Source organism: Lontra canadensis, unplaced genomic scaffold (genome assembly GCF_010015895.1).
Source record: "Lontra canadensis isolate GAN:19392208 unplaced genomic scaffold, GSC_riverotter_1.0 scaffold187, whole genome shotgun sequence".
Classification (NCBI taxonomy): Eukaryota; Metazoa; Chordata; class Mammalia; order Carnivora; family Mustelidae; genus Lontra; species Lontra canadensis.
In genome coordinates this window covers 1,519,420-1,535,386 of record NW_022631181.1, presented here as the reverse complement: position 1 = coordinate 1,535,386, position 15,967 = coordinate 1,519,420, and the positions used below count along the sequence as shown (strand labels likewise).

The window sequence follows — 15,967 nt, the reverse complement described above, 5'->3', positions numbered from 1 at the left end:
CAGTCTTCAGTGTTTTCATTACAGAAGCCCAAGTGGACTAACACAGCCTACTGTGTGACGAGCGCTGTGTTGAGTGAGTGCCGGGGACAGAGGAATGGTTGAAAGACACAGCTCTTGGACTCTGGGAGTCTGCATGGCAGACCAGCCCCTATCAGATGGGACGGGCTGGGGTGGGGGAGATGTGGGAGAAATCACAGGAGGATTCCGAATGGAGGGGCTGGGGAGCAGAGGGAGATTCCTGACAGACTCCTTTGGCTCAGGTCATGAGACGGGACTCCCCACATCAAGCCCCAGTGTTGGGCTCCCGGCTTCTCGGGGAGCCTGCTTCTCCCTCTCGCTCTGATGCTCCCCCTGCTTGTGCTCTCTCTCTGTCAAATAAAAAAAAAAATAAACATCTTAAAAAAGAAAAAGAAAACTACCATCAAAGGGGAGTTAGTTACCACCCGACACAGCTCGCTCACTACTCTAACACTCTTTCCATTTATACCAGCTACTCAGGAAATTACAGCAAATACTATTTTTAGACGCTGTTGTTCAAAGACAGGGATGTACTGGTTAGTGACTTGTTCTATGAACGTAGCTTGGAGGTGTTACGTCATCTTACTCACAGAAGCTCTCTTACATCATTGTTTTGGTCTTTATAATTGATTTCAAAGATGGCTTTGTTTCTTCACTCTCCTCCGTGAGTCCTGCAGCAGACTTGGGCCAAGAAACAGTAAGATTCTGTGCTGAAATAGAGAGAGCAGAGAGAGGAAGAGGCTCAGAAACCTGATACACAAAAGAGGGCCAGGCCAAGGACCCGCTCAGAGCAGGACCTTAGCAAAAATTAGAGTTTGTCCAATGATCAGGCCTAGAGGAAGTGGACTATGTCCCATTCTACCCAAACTGACTGTGTGTGACAAAAATCCTAAAACTTTACTCCTTACTTTTTTTTTTTTTTTAAGATTTTTATGTATTTATTTCAGGACGCCTAGGTGTCTCAGTTGGTTAAGCTGCTGCCTTTAGCTCAGGTCATAATCCCAAGGTCCTGGGATCGAGTACCGCATCGGGCTCCTTGCTCGGCAGGGAGCCTGCTTCTCTCTCTGCCTCTGCCTGCTTGTGCGCTCTCTCTCTCTGACAAATAAATAAAATCTTAAAAAAAAATGTATTTATTTGACAGACAGATCACAAGTAGGCAGAGAGGCAGGCAGAGAGAGGGGGAAGCAGGCTGTCTGCTCAGTGAGAAAGAGAGAGAGCGCACAAGCAGGCACCTACTTGTGATCTCTCCATCAAATAAATAAATAAAATCTTAAAAAATAATAAAAATAAAAAATAAAATAAAATATTTTAGGCATACAATAGAAAATCCAAAAAACAATAAAACGTCTATGTATCCGCCAAACGGTATCAGAAGTAGAACATTAGACACAATGAAAGTGGGCTGCGGTGCAAGTAGACTGGGAGCCACTGGAGATTAATAGCTCTGTTCTCAGACCCCCAGCACCTTGCAGGGGGCTCCATAGCCAGGTGTCAGTCCCTAGATCACTCAGATCACTCCCAGGAGGAGGTTTGTCCCCCAGACAGAGCAAGAGGGTTCTGAGCTGGGGAGGGACGAGGAGGACAAGGGAAAGGTACCAAGTCTGCCATTTGGAATTGTGCTGGTGACCGGGCAGCAGGGGCCAGAAGAGCTGGGATCTAACCCAACCTCTACTGTGAGCTTACTATGTACCCTCGGACAGAGGATTTCATCTCTCTGGGCTTCAGTTTCCCCATCTCTCAATGGACTAAATCCTAATACCGATCACCTGAAGTTGTTGTTAGGAATTAATGGGAATTGTGCCTGCACTTAGCAAGGACTCAACAGTTGTTGGCAATCAGTATTAGTGTTATTCAGATCACTTCTCCTCACTCATGAAAAGCAACAGCTGCTATGAGTTGAGTATTTACTGGTCTTTGTCTTGTGTAAGCCTCAACCAGAGGGTTGGTGTTCTTTCTGCCCCATGTTATAGACGTGAAACAGAGACTCAGAGAGGTGACAGCTGCTTGAGACAGAGTGCAGATTTGAACCCAGATTGCTTGCACCTTTAAGCTGCAGCACTGCCTCTGTCCCCCTGGGGACTGCACTCTGGGAATGCTTTCTTCCTGATGGGATTGGGCAGCCTGGAAGGTGTATGTGACATCTGTAGTCTCCAAGCAAAGGAATGATTTGGTCTTCTAAGAGACACAGGAACAGTGGGAGAAGGGAAAGCATCAGAGCAGGGTTTGTCCAATGGTAACTGGGTGAAATGCACAAATCTCCAACCTGGTAGGGTTTCTATTGGACTAGTGGTGGGGTAATTGTCATCTGGGATTGTTGAAGCTGGGGGCAGCTGGGGGTCCAGCCTCAGCAAGGGATTCATGAATTGCATTTGCCAGACCCTTCTTATCTCCTGATACGGAATGGTGTGCTTGGGATTATTCCCCTTATGCAAACTGCCTTTACATGTGGGTATAGAAAAAAGATTGGGGGAACTACATCAAGATCTTCATCATTACCTCTGGGTGGTGGGAATAGGGTTGATTTGCTTTCCTTCCTATATTTTAGTATTTTCTGAAATAGCTACATTAGACAAGAATTAATTTTATAATTGGAAATACAACATGTTCTAATTAAAGAAATGCAGATGCAAATTCTGGTTGCTAGCCTCAACAAAGGTTGGCCCACATTAGAGCTTCTCCTTCAATCTCCAGCTTAACAGTACTGGTTTTGGAGTCAGAAGGTCCTGGGTCCAGCTCCAGTCCTCTGTTAAGTGTGCTAACTTGGGTGAACTTAACATCCTGGGGTGCCAAATCTCTCATCTGCAAAGGGGAGTTGAAACAAGTTGCCTCTTAGGGTTGTTTCCATGACTTAATGAGGTGATGTGTTTGGAACTACATTGGCCAGGTGCCTGGCATTTAGGAGACTGTGGCTCCATGGTGGTTCTCTTGAGAGCAGCTCCCTTTCCAGAGATTTGCAGGAGGTCCTTTGAAGGTGGGCCACATCGATCGTCCCCCACTTTACAGATGAGGCTATTACAAGAGGTTCAGGGGGGGTGCTGAGACCCAAGGTCACACAGCGCAGAGGGAATCTTCTGCAACAGGCTCAGAGAGGGTAAGTGACCAGCCCAGGGTCACACAGCTTAAACCTATTTCCTGTTAAAAAGAACAAAGTAAATACCAACAAACCAAACTGCCCTTTTCAGGTTGTTTACTCTTTGCAAGGTAACCTGCTAACCCAGCACAGCAGCAGCAGCAGCAGAAGCAGCCAATCCTCTGCCATTTATCTAGTGCTTCCTTAATGCCCGCCGCATGGCACTTAGCATCACTAATCCGCTCCGTTAATTCTCTACCCCACTCCCCAGAGCGGGGCCGCGAGCCCATTTTAGAGACGAGCAAAGCAAGGCCGGGAGGCCTGCCTGGCGCCGGGTTGCCCGGCTCCGCGGACGGCTGCGGGAGGGCCAGGTGGCACGTAAGGAGTTAAGCGGAGGCAGCGCTGTGGCTCCGCGTGAGGAGCGCGCCCGGTTGAGGCGCGCTGCTGGCGGCGGCGGCGGCGGCGGCGCGGGGAGCTCGGGCGGGAGACGGGAAGTCCGGGCAGCGAGCGAGGCAGCGCGCGAGGCGGCGAGCGCGAGGCAAGGCGGCCGGAGCCCGGCGCCCAGCCGCCGCCCGCGCCCGCCGCGCCCCGGCCTCGCCATCCCCCGGCCGGGTGGCCGCGCGCGCGCGGGGCCTCGTCGCGACGCGGGGCACCCGCAGTGCCGCCCGCCCGCCGGGGCGCCAGGCTCGCGGGAGCCCGGCTTCCACTTCGCGCCGCCGCCCGCCTCCCCGGCTCGCCGGCTGGCGTCGCCACCGCCTCCTCGTCCCCGGTCGCCGCTGTCGCCGCTGCTGCAATCCAGGACGCACACTCTTGCACTTTCCCGCTGGCCGCGCGCAGGGTGGTCCCCTGCACCAGCCCCGAAGAGCAGCCCCCCCACCCCCGCCCCGCCCCGGACCCGGCCCGGAGCAGGCTTGGTGGCGAGAAAGGCGATCCCGAGTCGGCTTTGCTGGATGCCACTGCAGCGGCTGGCAGCGGGGAAGGCGCCCACGGAGCGGGCGCGCCGAGCGGGACGCGCGAGTCGCCGAGGGAGACCCCGGCGCCTGCTGGGCTCCGTTGGCAGAGTTTGCAAGTGGCCGAGACCCCCCTCAGGTAAGGGCCGAGGCGGCAGGGCCGGGTAGAAGGGCTCCGGAGAGGGAGCGGGGCGGCCGAGCTGCCGCCAAATGATTCCTGCCCCCAGTCGGGGCTTACAGGTCCAGCCGCTTCCCGGCAGGCTGGGGGCTCAGCGCCCGGAGCCGGGTGAGGAAGGAACCCGGAGTGGTGACAGCCCAGCGCCCGGGTAAATGACAAACTTTCTCTTCTCTGGCAGAGGGTGGGACGTTCGGGCTCATCCATGCGTCCTTCCTGCGGGCAATCCCGCTGGGTCCCCAAAGACAGGCACTCGAGGCTTCCCAGACTGAGCTGGGCCGGGGTGGGGGGTGTTTGGAGGCAGTGGGCCCCTTTAATTGAATTGATGAATTTCCCCATATTCGGCCTGTTTACAGTTCGGGGGAGAAGGAGCCGGTCCTATTTTCAAGTTGGCTTCAGAAGGTGCTTGTCGCGGTGGTGCTGGGGTGCATGCGGCTTCCAGGGCTGCCCAGGGGATGGGCTGTGTGCTTTGCAGCCTTGCTTCTGCCCATTCCCTCGGTTGTGTGTGTGTGTGTGTGTGTGTCAGGAGGGGGAGAGCGAAATGGGGCCTGGCCCCCTCTCCCAGACCTCCTGGATCCAAGCTCTTCCCGCAGCCCCAAGTGGCATCACAGGATCCCCCTCACCTCCTTGGCAGAGATGCTAGGAGTGGTAGGGATCATCTCCCATTACCTGCAGCTCCTGAGATGAGCCAAAGATTTGGGGAAGTTACCTGGGCCGCTGAATAAGAGCATTCAGAGCCTGGGGAGGGACAAACTTTGTGCGGTAAAGGGGCTGGAATGGACAGCTGGATAGAGGCTCGAGCTGTCCTCATCTGCAGCTCGGGCTGTCGGTAGTCCCCACACACTCCAGGTCCCTAGAGGTTCTGCAGAGCCCAAACATAGAGCTCATGAGTTTGGCCAGATTTCTCTCCCTCCTAATGAAAAGCCTGCTCCCAAGAGGCACCTGGTCTCTGAGGACCATTTGGAAGCCATCCCTGTGGTCACAGCCTCCTAGATGTGTGGGGCTTTCTTGCAGGGGATACAGCCTAGGGTTGGGGCCATCTGGATGGACAAGTTGGTCAGGAAGGCAGGCAGTGAAAATGCCTCTGACCGTGACCTGAAGGTTAGAAATAATCCGCTGGTCCTGCTTGGGCTGGGCATCTGCCTCTGGGAAATAATACATTGCTGTGTGGTTCTGGGACGGTTCTCGAGTGATGAGGTAGGAGTTTCAAGACCTTCTGCCCTTGCTTAGGATTCTGACCTGGGGCCTAGCTAGGAGCTGCTTCCCTCTACTGCTGAGACGGGAGGTCAGAGGCTGGCACTTGATGTCCTGGGGAAACCTCATCTCTGGGTCGGAAGACTGAGCGTCAAGCCTTCTGTCAATGTGCTGTGTGACTTGGGCAAATCGCTAGACCTCTCTGGGCTCCAGTTGTTCCTTCTGCAAAATGAAGAGGTTTCATGTGTCTTCAGAGGTCCCAGTTCAGACACTCTAATGCCCTGAGCGATCATCACAGAGATTTTCAAAATCCCGTAGTACAGTTGAATGTTTCAAGGGCGTGGGACTCAGACGCATCTGAGGTGGACCAGTCATTTCACCCTGTTAAGATGCGGAGTTCACAGTTTTTGTTAGGAGGAGTGTGTGTGGGGGGGGAATGGTGCTTGGAAAGTGGTTATGGTAGAGTCTGGTGAAGACTGGGTCTCCTCCGACATGGGTATGCAGGAGCGGGGCTGTCTGTTTCCGGCGCTTGTGTGCGAGCCTGTGGGGGCTGTTTTCCCCAGGGAGGCTCTCTCCTGTCCCACCTGAGCACCAGGTGATCCTGGCTGGGAGGCAGGGCCCTTATTCTCTCCAATCAACTGACACCTGCAGTCCCCACCCCCTCGAAGCTTCCTCCATAAAAGCTCTGCTGGGCCAGCAGCTCCTAGAGAGGAGCTCAGGGCAGGCAGGGAGGGCTGGAGGCAGCCCAGCTGCCACGTCGCCATGACAACAGAAGGTGGAGGTAAGCTGTCTCCATGGCTTCAACTTCACGGCAGTGTAGGGATCCAGGACTGAGAAGTTCAGTATGTCTGGGTGTCGGGCACCCAGGCTGCTGAGGCTGTTGGAGCGGACAGAGCTGCCGTTCCTGACAGGAACAGCTGTGCTGGGGAAAGTGCCCTGTGCCGCACATGTGCCTATGTGTGTGTGTGTGTGTGTTTGGGGTAAGGAAGAGGATTTGCCAGGATGGTGGGGAAAGGCAGTAGATTTTGGTACGTCTTATTTATTTTTGAGTGGTTCTGGGGCTTGGGACCTCTTGTGTCCTTTCCAAACCAGGGTTCACCCCAAGTCCATGATGAAGGGGCAGACCTTATCTGGTTTGAGGTAGAGTGAGTTACCAGGCAGTTGGAGGCAGGACAGAAGCAGTTTGGCCGGGTGCTGGCTGGGTCTGCGGGCCTGACTTTGGGTATTCAGAAAATGAACGGTTTGCTGTCTGGGCAGAGTAGGATGTGGGTGTGTGCAGGTGGATGTGTGTAAATGAGTGCATTCTCATGCAGGTCCATGCACACATGTTCAGAGGAGTCTGACTTACATAAAAATCGCCGTGTGTGTGCACACATGTGAATAGGGTCAGTCTGGGTGTGCACTTGTGAGACTGCTTGTGGATTTTTGAGTGTGTGCATGTGTGTTTTCAGGGGAATGTGTGCGTAGGTGAGTCAGAGCAAGTGGATATAAGCTTGGATACGAGCTTGTGCATGTCCAGCGGTTGTATTTGTGAGTTGGATGTGTGTCTGTGTCAGGGAGGCACACAGCTGCTCGGCTGCACCCATGTGTCTGGGGGGCTCCGCATGGCACATGCTGTGTTCGAGAGTCTGGGCAGGCCTGTCTGGGCGCCTGCTTCGGCAGCTGTGTGGGTGTGTGTGAGTGCCTGCATGCGTGTGCAACACAGTGAGCGTAAACTTGTGGTATGTGCTTCCAGCCTACTTGTTTTTCAGCATAACTTTATATTACTCTGTGCCCGTGTATGCATAGTGTTGCACACTCCCTTGTCTCTGCATCTGCGCAGGGAACTGTTTGTAACCTCTGTGGGTGTCTCTGTGTCACTGTGTGTTTTTGGGCGGCGTACACCTGTGTATATGGCGCGGTGAACTTTCTGGGCACCTCTGTGTATGGACCTGTGTCTCTGGTTGTGCATGCCTGTGTGTAGCTTTGCACACTTGATTGTATCTCTTGGTGCGTGTTTCTGAGTGTTGGTATCCAGTGTGTGGGGTTGCTGTGCACACTGGAGTGTGTCTCCACGTGCCTATGTCTCTGATTATGTGGGGGGGTTGCAATGTGACTTTAGTGCATGTCTCCTGTGTGTGAGTTTCTGAGTGTGTGCACCTGTGCGTGTGTGTGTGCGTGTGCACACCTGCAGTGTATATGGGACAGAATGACTTCTGTGATTGTGTGTGTATGTGTATGTGTTTCTGAGCATGTGTGTCTCTGCGGGTGTGTTTGAGTGTTCGTGGAGGTGCAAGACTGGTGGGGAGGTGTAAGCTAAGAGCGTCCCACCAGAAAACCTCTCTGACTCTTTAAAACAACTTCTTGCCCCATGCCTCGGGTCAGGGCGGTGTTCAGGCTCTACACTCGCCAAGGGTTGACTTGGTGATCTGTGCCAGCTGCGAGCAGCTTGTTGGGATGTGTTACTTGTGCACCTTTCCAAGTGCCTTTGCTCTGAAGCCCAGGGACCCCCTGCCCCCGGCTCCCTCGGCCCCCACAGCACCGCAAGCCTCTCTCGCCAAAAGCCTGCATGCGGGACAGTTGCCGAACATGCTCACAGATGTTAGTGCAGGTGTAATTTTAGGCAGAAGGTCTGAAAATAGGCAGCCTAGGACGCACTGAACATCCCGCCAGCCGTGCTTCTAATTAAGAACAACTTGTTTTCCTTAAATAAACAAATCAAGTGAGGAAAGAAATTGCCCAAGATTAATGGCTCCTCAGAGCAGGTCCAGATGTTGGGAAGTTGGGGATGGGGTCCCCCAAGACTACAAGTGTTAGCACTTGGGGTCTCTTCTACGTTTTGACAAAATGCTGATGAGGCCAAGGGGCTGAAGAGGAACCTGGTGAGGAGGGCAGGGCTGGTGGGGGGGCCCTTTCCAAGGTGTGGCTGGTGTTTTGCTATTGGGATGGAGCTATCCCTGGCCCTGCTTCCTCCCTTCTCCCTGCACCCCTGCCCTTGGCTGTGGGACTTGGCCTTTTTCTCACTCAAGAGGTGGGGGGGGGGTGGTTTAGGCCCCTGCTCCTTTCCTGGGGGTTTGGCCCCGTGAGGGGCTTTGGTCTTTAGTAGAAGACGGATGTGACCACGGGTACGTTCCAAGCTTAGGTCTCAAGGGGCTCCTGCCATGGTTAGGGGAAAAGCTCCCTCAGCCTGGCCCCAGAATGAACACGCGTCCAACCACCCTGAGCTCGAACTTCAATAAAGAGCGTAGCTCAGCCAAGCCCACACCGCCTGCAGGGTTAGCGAGAGAAATTCTTTTTACTGTGTGTTCCAGAGGTTTTCTGGTTGTTTGTTACACGCCATTACTGTGCTTCTAGCTAGCCGACGCGCATTTCTTCCCATGTGGCCCGGGTGCTCATTCAGAGCTGGAGAGTGAACACCTGTGCTTCCTCAGCATGGATATCCCCTGTCCCCTCCTTGCTTTCTGCTCATCCCGACATCAGCAGTGATGATGATGATAATGTGTGAATGTTTTCGGAGGGCTTACCGAACTCCATGCCTCCATGCCTCGTGGCCCAAACTCCAGCAGTTCTATAACTGTCTTCTGTTTAATCTGGGAGGCTTGGAGAGGCGAGCTGGCTGGTCCCATCACACAGCCCAGAAGAGGCCTAGCTGAAGTTTGTGCCCGGATCACCTGATGACAGGGACCATGTTCTCAACTATGATGTCCTATTGCCTCCCCAGTGCCACAGGCCTGTTTTAACAGAACGGACGGCATAGCATATATTTGGCATTTTCAGCTTACTTCCCCTGGAGTTTGGATAGGCAGGGATGAATCATGTTGTAGATGTGGGAAATGTCTGCCTAGATCAAGGGATGATTCATTCATTCATTCATTCATTCATGGACATACTCATTCAACATCAGTGATCGGCATTTGCTCAGAACCTTCTAAGTATCCTACTGTGTTGGGTACTGAAGATACCGTTGGGAGAGACCCCAGTTCTGTCCTCGGGAGCTTACAGTTTGGAGAGGAAGGAGGAGGCAGATTAGACTGGGATCTACTCCAGTCTTGACCTCTTCCGGCTCTGAGAGGATCATAGGAGGTCACACTGACCAAGCTCTTCACATGGTGCCTGGCACCCAGGAAGCCACGATAAACAGTGACCCCTTCTTCCTCCTCTTCTTTCTCTTCCTCCTTCTCCCTAAGGAGGAGACAGTTGAATGTTGGAGCCAGAGTAATGCTGAGATGGAAGAAAGCAGGGCTCACAGGATTACAGATAGAGTGATCACCATCCTGTTTTGTCTAAAACTATGAGGTTTCTCAGGATGCAGGATTTAGTGCTAAAACCAGGAAAGTCCCATATGCAAACCAGGAAAAGTTAATTACCTTAGTCCTACAGGAGGTGTCAGACCCCACTTGGAATGACTTAGAACAGGGATTGGTAAACGGTGGCCCACAGGCCGAGTCCAGTCTACTGCCTGCTTTTACAAATAAAATTTTTTTGGAACACAAGCATAGCCATTCATGTATGTATTATGACTGCTTTCCAATTCTCACTGCAGAGGTGAGTAGTTGTGACAGAGCCCATATGGCCTGCACAGCCTACAATATTTACTATCAGATCCTTTACAGAAAAAAAATTGCTGACTTCTGAGCTAAAAAAAAGCCCAGCCAGGGTCCTGGGTATTGGCCAAGAGTGATGAGGCGAGAAGTTCGTGCACTTGGCCGAATCACTGTGGGTCAGGTGATGCCTGAGGCTTCCCTCCAGGGGGTCAGGAAGAGGGTAGCCCCTCTGGAGACTTTATAACTTTGTGAGCTAGGAGAATTCTTGGTTGGGGTGATGTAGACCCAGAGAAAGGAAGGGACATGCCAAGGCCATTCAGCTAGTGGGAAAGCAGATGACTAGGGTCTTGATACCTAGAAATCTAGGACAGCTGTGTGCCCCTCTGGAGGGGAAGTGAGGGATCTGGGTCCCACTCTGCCACCCACTGACGTTGTGGCCTTGAGCAAGTCTCTTTCCCTCTCCCGCTAATAATGGCGAGCATGGGTCTGTGGGCAAGGCTGCACACTGGGTGGGCCTGGATTACTGCGGATGACCAAGGAGTACCCCTGTAGGACAGTGAAATGCAGAAAATATCCGTGGGACTGGGTCTGTGAGCACTGGGCTCTGGCTTTGCAGAGTCAGTCCCTGAACCTCCAGGAAGCTGGGGCCACACGACATTGGCCATGATGAACACTGTAGAAGTCTCTGGAGATGGCAGACTCCTTGTGTTTCTCCGCCTCTTGAACTGTCCCCACGGTGAGCCCTACTGCACCAAGATGGCCCGGATGAATCCCCCACAAAGTGTCCGTTGACAAGCCACTGGCCTGGGTTCTTCACAGTTTGAATGCCCATGTCACAAACAAGGAGTAAATTCAGAATCTCTGGAGCAATCAGACTTGCTTTTGGTTCCATAAAACTGTTAGGTCTATCACTGTGATGACTGCAGGCTCTTCTTGGGAACTCAACTAAATGTAAATCAGAACAGGAAGGTCGTCCCATTTAATGGTTGCACTGTCCGCATCAGAAAAGAGCCAACATTTCTTCTCACTCAGAGCCCGTTTACTCTTAGTTTGCACACCGCTCTGATAAGCTCAGCGGCCTGACTTCTCCAGGCTTGTAGCCCTTAGGGGGAGCAAATCGGACATGTGTGGGATGGTAGAGGAAGCAGAGAGACCGCAGCCAGGAACAGCAGCTGATGGCCTGAGAACGAGGCTACAGATGACAAGATTCTCAGCATGAGCACGAGGGGCCCCAGGCTGGCTCAGGTGGTGGATTGTGGCAACTTTTGATCTCGGAGTCATAGGTTCGAGTCCCACCTTAGGGGTAGAGATTGCTTAACAAATAAAGTCTTTAAGCATGGAAATAGAAGAATCACAGCCCAAGGGGGAGTTTAGAAGAGGGGTCAAATCCCCCCCTATCCCAATAGCTACTGCTCGTCTCAATATTACAGAACCATGCAACCCATTATAGAACCCTGTAATGCTCTGTAATGCAGTATTCTAGAACAGCAACAATGTTGGCTTGTGTGATGGCACGAAGAATGGGTGAACCTCATTCAGTAGGCAGGGTGAAGGGTCAACAATAATTCATTGGATAAAATATTTCTATCCCGTGGTTAAACTGATACACGTTTCTGTGTTTGATGCTTCCGGGGTTCGAAAATTCATTTATGTGCAGCTCGTTTCTGACAATGTTGAATAAGTGACCTATTTTCCTGCCCCTAGAAGAGTATCTGGCACATGGTAGGCACTCAAGAAATAAACATTGTTTGCAATCAGGCACATCTGGGATCAGAGGCCAGACACTTCACAACAGCTAGTGGTCCCATCTCCGGGATCAGTGTTCTCATCTATAAAATGGGAACACCTGCAGATGAGCTAAAGTTGGTGCCAAAAACCAAAGGCCCTCTTTCTGTGCTTGGTGTCTGGCTTGTGATGTTTGCCTTGTGTGTGTCATCGAAGAGCCAGGCACCTGCAGAAACCCGGCTGGCAGGAGCACTGAGATGCAGGGCTCTGGCTGTCGGGTGGCTGGCGTACAGGAAGGCCCACCATGACAGGACACTGCGATGGACTTCAGGGATGAGCCAGGCTCATAGATGCCACAGCCTCCAGGAGTAAAGCAGTGTCTTTATACACGTCCGGTAGCCTGTCTAACTCTGGTCCAACTCAGGAGTGGGGACCAAGATCGTGGTCTGCACAGGTGAACAGGCTTGTGTCCAGATCTCAGCTCTGTCCCTCACAAGCTGAGTGATCGTTGGCAAGTTGTTTGAGCTCATCATGCCTCCATTTACCCATGTGCTAAACAGGAACAGTGATGCTTGCTGCGATGGGCTGTTAAGGGGGACTCAGTGAAATAATGCCCAGCATATAAGTGAGTCACAGTGATAATCATCTCAGCCAGAAGACAAGTTATTTTCTTGAATGGGCATAACTTAGATTCCTTCTAGCATTGAAGTGTCCATAAGCTTCTGCTCGGGACCAGTAGGGAGATGAGTTTGCCAATTTCTGCATCTACCTCAAACTAGCTGGGACATCTCTGGAAGGTTTTCTCTTTGAACTTGAGCTTTCTCTTCCATTCAAAAGCATACGTGGGCATCCATTCTTTATCCAACATGCCTTTATTAGGTGCCTACCTCATACGAGCTTCCAGGTTCTGTGCTCGGCTCTGGCAGGTGATTCCAACTGACAAGCCATCCAACAGAAAGGAAGAAAGGCAGAAGGAAGGGAAGGAAGAGAAGGAAAAGAAGGAAAGAACATCTAGAGAGTCACAGCCTAGAGTAGCAAAACTGGGATTTGAACATCGGTCCAACCCTAGAGCCCATGCTCTGTTCTCTGCACAGCATGGTCTCATGCCTAGGGTGCCACACACAGCAGAAGGTGAATGTGCAAGCTGATTTTGAGACAAGATGGGAGAGTATGGGAGACAAGAGTCTCCCATTTAAATGGGAGAGTATTTGAGACAAGATGGGAGTAAAGGAAGTCCAGGTGTTGAGAGAACCCATGGCATGCTGATACCATGCCCTCCCATCCACTGAGGTTCACCCATTTGTTTGCCAGCAAATTTTTATTGAGCACTTACTATGTGCAAACCCTGTGAAGACCATGGAGAAAAAAAAACAAAAAACAAGATGGTTTCCTGCATATAATTACAACTCAAAGTAACTGCCAGAAGGGGAAGTGTCTGATACTGGAAGGGCACAAGTTAGGGCATTTGAAAAGAAGGCTGCCTCGAGACAGAGAAAATGAGCCTGGTATCTGAAGGATGAGCAGGATTGACCAGGCGAAGAATGAGAAGAAAGGGGAAGTAGCATGTGCAAAGGCCCTGGGGTGTGAAGGAGAGTGGTATGAACCAATGAAATGGACACTAGGGCTTTTAGTGTGGAGGGATAGGGTGGGGAGGAGCTGGTACATGATGAAAGTGGACAATTCTCAGGGCCTTGTGGGCCCCATATACGTTCTGCTTTTTATCCTTCTGGCAGTGGAACACCTTGTAAAGATTTTAAGCACAGAGAGTGAAATGATTCCATTAAACCCTGGTCAGAGCAACAAGATAAAACCCTGCACCCCCACATGAGGTGGGAGCCCATTGAAATCCCAACAAAAGGGAGCTGAGCGGACAGCAGCAATTTCAGGATTTCAGCCTCATTATGCAAAACACACAGCTTTCCAAGGGAGAGGTGAGCTTTGGAAAAAAGAGTCAACAAATTAGTTTTTTAATCTGCTTTAAGTTGCTGAAATGTCCTGTCTTCCTTCCATTGTCACCTAATGGCCTGTGGGCTGTTTTAACTTTTATTAGAGAATTTTTTTTTTAATTAAAGGAGTTTTTTTTTTCTTTTTGAAAAACAAATCCTAGCCATGTTTTGATAAGATAGAATTAAAAATGGCACTGGGGAAATGCCACGGAAAGCTTTGATTTTTCTCCTTATGGCATCTGAACTGATTTAAATAATAATTATATATTTCATCTCGGTGCAGCCTCCCCAGCACACCACAATGTACCAGCAGCTCTGAACATGTGGTGTTCCTAAAAACCCCCAACTTTCAGCTCCTAGAGGCACAGGGACTGCTCAATAAGAGACCTCTAAGATTTCTGAACCTATTGCTTTAGGTTTAGGGCAAATCTCAGATTCATGTGCTACCAATTCATAGCTGTGTGGCTTTGGGTCATTTACTTCAGTCCCCTTAGCCTCCAGTGACTTGTGTAAAATGGAAACTAATGATGGTATTTATATTCATCAGGATTCTTGTGTTTGTCAAAGACCGAAAACCCAATTTAAATATCATTACGCTCTTATTCTCGGGCATAAAGGGAATATATTGCCTCATGTAACTAGCATCCTACCTTCAGATGTGGCTGGATCCAGGCGCTCGACAGTGTTACTGCTCACTCACTCTCTTCCTTCCTTCCTCCCAGTTTTTTGACTCTCCTTTTCTCTGTGTGGGCTTCCTATTCAGACTGGCTCTGGTTGTCTTCTTCTGAGCACAAATGCCCATTAGTAGCTCCAGGTTTCCTTTTTTTTTTTTTTTTTAATTTTTTAAATTTATTTTTAAAGATCTTGCCTATTTGATAGAGAGCATAAGCAAGGGGAGCAGAGGGCAGAAGGAAAGGGAGAAGCAGCCTTCCTGCTGAGCGGAGAGCCCAATGACATGGGCTGGATCCCAGGACTCGGGGAGCATGACCTGAGTCTAAGGCAGATACTTAACCGACTGTGCCATGTAGCGCCATGTTACCATTGTGCCAGCTGCAAGCCCAGCTCCAATAAGGGCTGGAAGTGAGCCTTGGCACCTCCTGGAACCAGTCATCATGGCCCCACTCTTAAGTCACATGACCCCTGGAGCCTTGTGGCAGGTGACTACTCTTCACTGCTTCCTAAGCCATGAAGACCCATAGTGGGAGAAAGGTGGGTCCTCAAAGGAAATCAGGACCTAGTTAACCGAAGAAGGGCGAATGCCAGTCAGACTAACATGACTTCCTGGCAGCCTGTCTAGTCCTCACCAGCGGCATGAGGCTGACATGAGATCAAGTGTGCCAGGTTCTGGGTTTCTGCTAGCTTTTCTCTGCACTGCCACGATGATGGTCATTACTGGCGTGCTGATAACAGAGGCCAGGCTGGAGCTCTGCGAGTAGTTAGGGTGATGGGAGACACCCCTGACCAGAATCCTCAGCCTGGACACCCTAGTGACCGCTGTGAGCCTTGGACTTGTCACTTCCCTTCCAGCGATGGCTGCTGAAAGCCATTGCCTTGTTCCTTAACCAGCAAGCCCCACCGCACACGTCACTTCCCCAGCTAAAAGCTGCGATGACTCAAAGGGGGCAAGGAGGGGTTGTATATCCAGACCCCTCCAGGGGTAGGTGGGTCCCACAGGAGGGAGACAGAGCACAGGGACTGCACTGAACCCGAGACCAGGTGCCTCGTCTACAGGGGCTCTTGCTTCTAGTCCCTGCCCACCATCGCTGGGGAGTGCTGAGCCCTGGGTGGCCGCGCCTCTTGATGATTTCTTCTAAGAGGTTTCCAAGGTCTGATGCAAAATTCGCCTGATTATAAATGTTGGCCACAAATTTAGGTGATTTTAAAGCACAGGACAGACCAACCAAGCTTGTCTGTGGGTTCATTCGGACCAATGTTGTAAAGCCAGGTGTCACCAGGGAGGGGGACACGGAGCCTCTCTTGCAAATACTATAGAGCGCTTGCGTTGTGGATGACCTCAAAAGACACAGCGGCCCATTGTTCTAGAAACCTGGGTCATGTGCAGTGTGCTTTCAGCATCCCCTTGGATGGCCACAGGGGGACCTTTTCCCCCTGAGCTGCACCATTTTTAACAGGCTCTGTGGATTGGATGGACTTCGGTGAGAACGACCATTTAGAAGGAGTTCATTTTGCTGCCCGAGATTATTAACATTCTCTGATTTGCTGCTTCACATTATTGATTTCCTGGTATAAAACTTTCTCTGCAGAGGCTGAGAAGGTAATTCAGTCGCCATTCCTCCAGGTGAAGGAGGATTCAGTTTTGGCTCCCACCCTCTGCTGTGTGCTGAGGGCAGGTTACTATACCTCTC

The 15,967-nt window shown here is 51.4% G+C and overlaps 1 protein-coding gene and 1 long non-coding RNA gene across 4 annotated transcripts in view; one reads left to right on the top strand and one right to left on the bottom strand.

Annotated features, from left to right (window-relative positions):
- Positions 1-327: 327 nt before the first annotated feature.
- On the bottom strand, positions 328-2,098 carry LOC116860990. Of its 2 annotated transcripts, none has more exons than XR_004381389.1 (3): positions 2,062-2,098; positions 623-728; positions 328-366 (listed from the first exon to the last, which is right to left on the bottom strand). It is a non-coding gene; the product is annotated as an uncharacterized LOC116860990 (long non-coding RNA). The 2 variants fall into 2 exon arrangements; XR_004381388.1 differs by having other exon boundaries at positions 329-366; positions 605-728.
- A 1,690-nt stretch (positions 2,099-3,788) lies between these two features.
- The window catches only part of WSCD2 (WSC domain containing 2), a 114,395-nt gene continuing 102,216 nt past the window's right edge, over positions 3,789-15,967 (top strand). Inside the window, exon 1 of one of the 2 annotated variants that reach the window (XM_032847396.1) lies at positions 3,789-4,177. The gene's annotated coding sequence lies outside the window, so the exon portion shown is untranslated. Of the gene's footprint in view, positions 4,178-6,172; positions 6,189-15,967 lie in introns of those variants that run through there. The other variant, XM_032847397.1, reaches the window with a different exon arrangement.